This window comes from Sinocyclocheilus rhinocerous, unplaced genomic scaffold (genome assembly GCF_001515625.1).
Source record: "Sinocyclocheilus rhinocerous isolate Xijiao unplaced genomic scaffold, SAMN03320098_v1.1 scaffold11516, whole genome shotgun sequence".
NCBI classification, from domain to species: domain Eukaryota; kingdom Metazoa; phylum Chordata; class Actinopteri; order Cypriniformes; family Cyprinidae; genus Sinocyclocheilus; species Sinocyclocheilus rhinocerous.
In genome coordinates, this window is record NW_015630334.1 from 2,894 (window position 1) to 6,707 (window position 3,814).

The 3,814-nt window shown below is 36.5% G+C and overlaps 1 long non-coding RNA gene across 2 annotated transcripts; it reads left to right on the top strand.

Moving 5' to 3' along the window:
* The first annotated feature begins 648 nt into the window (after positions 1 to 648).
* LOC107740059 (uncharacterized) lies at positions 649 to 3,164 on the top strand. 2 transcript variants are annotated; one of them, XR_001640055.1, is made up of 5 exons: positions 649 to 750; positions 1,966 to 2,096; positions 2,192 to 2,412; positions 2,804 to 2,848; positions 2,968 to 3,164. It is a non-coding gene; the product is annotated as an uncharacterized LOC107740059 (long non-coding RNA). The 2 variants fall into 2 exon arrangements; XR_001640056.1 differs by lacking the exon at positions 649 to 750 and adding an exon at positions 950 to 988.
* The last annotated feature ends 650 nt before the right edge of the window (positions 3,165 to 3,814 follow it).

Below are 3,814 nucleotides of genomic sequence, written 5' to 3' on the forward strand. Positions count from 1 at the left end.
GTACGTTTTCTTTTTTCATTTGCCACTGATGATTCAAACGCGGGTTTTGGGCAGTGTGGATTAACGTTAGCACTTGTTGTTTGTCATTTCTCTGATCACAAATGCAGACATGATTTTATGTTACGCGGCGCGATGCGACGCAACGCGTAAAAAGACAGTATAAGTTATTATAATCCGTAATTATGTCCCCACTGGATGCAACAAATGCCTCGTTTGTAATGGGTTTTAATGTTTATGTCTCGTCGCTCCGGCCGGACACGGCATCAACAGTATGGTGAGGGGCGTAACATTTCCGTCTCACGCTTGAGGTATTCGGCCAATCACAACGCACTGGATAGCTGGCCAATCAGAGCACACCTCGCTTTTTCAGAACGATGAGCTTTGTAAAAATCGACGCATTTCAAAAAGGCGGGGCATAGAGGAGAAACAATAATGTACAGTATGTGGGAAATAATGTGTTTTTTTAACTTTAAACCGCATAAACACATTTTGGTTCACCAAATACACAAAATAATGTTCTTTGTCGCCTTCATCAAAGACCCCTCTAAGGGACAGCCAATCACAGGGCTATTCCCTCCCCCCGCTCGTTTGCAGCCTCCTAGATTTGCTTCGGCATATGGGTTGTTGCAGGATGTTGTCGAATAGAGATTACATTAATTCTATGAGTGAAAGATTTAATACAATAATTGAAAGAATTCGAAACACCCAGCAGCTTCCTGAACAGACGTCTTCAAATAGTCTTGTTGAAAGGTATTTATTTCGAAAAATCTGGAAAATATAAGTACCCAATGCAAAGCGTGGTTCATATGTGTAACGTTTGCATTCGTAACGTGTTCGATTCTGCTCTTATTTAAACACAGAAACTTGTTTCGAAACAGACCATGAGTGCAGGCTTCCATTTTTGTCGGATTGGGATGCAACAACATAAGATGCCATTTAGTTAACTACTGTTGGCATGTTTCTGTTCCACTGACATTGAGCAATTGAAGTGAGTTATGTTTAAGTAATGTTAATAAGAAAAAGTCCGTGATATTGTCTCAGTATATTTGTACATAACTGCGTAAAGTGTGTTTGGAGATGGCTTATGGGATCTGCCCTAGGTTTAAACCTTGCGCGATAGCGCAGATTTCCCGTTTGGAATCGCTTCAATAGGACCCCTCCCATCCCGCCATTACAGCGCCATTTGACAAAGTACATCTAGAACAGGGCTGGGCAAACAACGGCGCAGTTTGGTCAATGCAATACAAGCAAAATCCTACAGATTTCGCGAGCCTGCTTTTATCCATTATTTTCAATGTTTTCATTGGTGATTAGATGTAGTAATTATCTAGCAATGCACTTGAAGTGATTTGATTAATATGACTCACTATAGAAATTAGCGTTCTTATTATTCCAAATGTTTTTTTTCCAGAACAAATTTTATTACAGGCTATCAGTTTTAATATTTGTATTTATATCCATTGATATGCACAGTGGTTGAGATAAAAGAAAATGTGGAGGTGTTTTTTAAACCTACACCACAGTAGTAGTTAAGTGTAATTTTTAAATAAATGAAATGATTCCTTTTGATGCACACAGTATGCAGCCTTTCACTTGGATTCTAAAATGTGATGTGTCCTTTCTGCCTCTAGAACCCAACAGGTGTTCCCACACTTTTTTAATTAGAATTTTTATCTCACCTAGACAGGTATGATATTATGGCCCACCAAAATATTTTTCAATTGGAAGATGGGGAATGTCACATTCATTTTTTTAGTAGAGAGTGCTATTTATTTTCCTTATGAATGTCATTGGTCACCTTACTTGTAATGTTGAAATGTTAATAAACCTGAACTTAACTATCAGGACCACTTGCCATTGGATATCTACTCCATTCTGATAAAAAAAATATTTAGATTTGGGAACATTGGCTAATACATCTGGCTTTGCCGTTTCAATCTGCACTTTTTCTGTCATTTCTTTCAGGCTGAGGATGTTTAGACAGAATTCTGACCCTGTTAGAGGGCCGAGGAGAAGGAGGGTGCAAACACGGCATGTAACATTTAGAGTTGGCCTCATCCTCCTTCCTGATTTGGAAACATTCCATCCCCAAAAAGGTATGATACTAAATTATGCATAAATCGTCATTGTAGGAGAATACTGCAAAAATTATTATATGGTAGTGATTTTATTTATGCACATTTTTTGGTAGTGGAAGCTTTAAAAAAAATTCAGGTGCCAGTGTCTCTATCGGCCGAGGAGTTCCTTGATGTTCTGAAAACTGCTTTTCCAAGACTGGGCAGCACTGATTTTGACTTGGCCAGGGTTGATTGTCATAAAAAAATTTGAAGACTTAATGTTTCTCCACTTTCACCATCTGTGCTGAAAGCCAGTGGAGCGCTAAATCGGTCAGCTCTGTATCTACTCCCAAAGGTACTGTAAGTGGACCATACCTTGAGCTTAATGTTGTTTAATCAAAGACGTTTTTATGCACAACCTACACATTCTGATTTTAACACTTCCTAATTTGAATATTACTGTTAATTTCTCTATTCTTGACTTGTTTTATATATACAAAATGTTGGCTATAACTTTTGATTTTGGTTATGAGTGATCTTGATGTTTTGATATTGAACTTATGATTTTTATAAAATGTAATTTTATCACGGTCTTCTCAGTTGTTTAAAAGTCTATCAAAATGTTGTTCAATTTTCCAAAAAATAATTGTTTACTTTTTTTATTTTATTTAAAAATGTATTTAATTACCCCTTAGCAGATTCTGACTACTACAATTGAACTTATGTTTATTCTCTACTACTTAAAGGAGCGTTTGGAAGGGCAGGCTGAAGAACGGCAAGAAGAGTGTCATGTAAGGATGTTTTTTTTTTTTTAACCACCTTACAGATTTGCGATGAACAACATTTAGCAGTTTACTGAGGGTGTAAACATCCAGATGATGTAATCTTAAATGTTGTTTTGGTTTGTTAGGATGAAGGCAGCGGCTCTGGCCAAAGCCTGGACCAAGATGATGTAGGCAAAACCTGTTTCTAGATTTGTGTACTTCATACTAGTGGTGTAACGGATCACAAAACTCACGGTTCGGATCATATTGCGGTTTTCGAGTCACGGATCAGATCATTTTTAGGATCAGAAAAATAAATAAATAAATAAAATACAAATAAAAATGGAGGTTTTAAGACAAATGTAACTTTGCTTAACATTTTAACTTAAAAAAAAAAACACTTTAAGTAGGCCTACTTTGATAACACATAAGAATACACAAATTAAAATATCGATAAATACTATAGAACAGTAAATAAAGTTAGGTCTAATAGTACTCATGTACAGAAATGTAGTAATTAGGGGTGTCGCGATATATCGCGATTGGCGATAACCATGATATTTAAAATGAACAGGACACTTATAGCACGACACGCAAATAGCCTACTATGATTTCTTTGTTCAAATCTAAAACTGATCAAGAAAAACTGAGCGACCACATTAAACTCTGTAAAATGTAAAGTTGGTCGCAGTGCATTCACTTAATGCCTCATCTGCGGTCGTTCTGGGTGCACATACTGAATTAGAAGCGCGTTAACTGCATTACTTCATTGGCGCGGGCGCAACTATAGGTTAAAGAGATTAAAATATGGGTACGCAAGTTAACAGGTTAGGTTTCTATAGATATCACGATATATCGATATCGTGAATTCTTTTGGACACAATAACCGTGGTGTGAAAAATCTAATATCGTGACAGCCCTAGTAGTAATATAAATATACTGCATGCATAGTGTTCACTGTATAAATTAAATATAGAATAATCAGTTAAACTT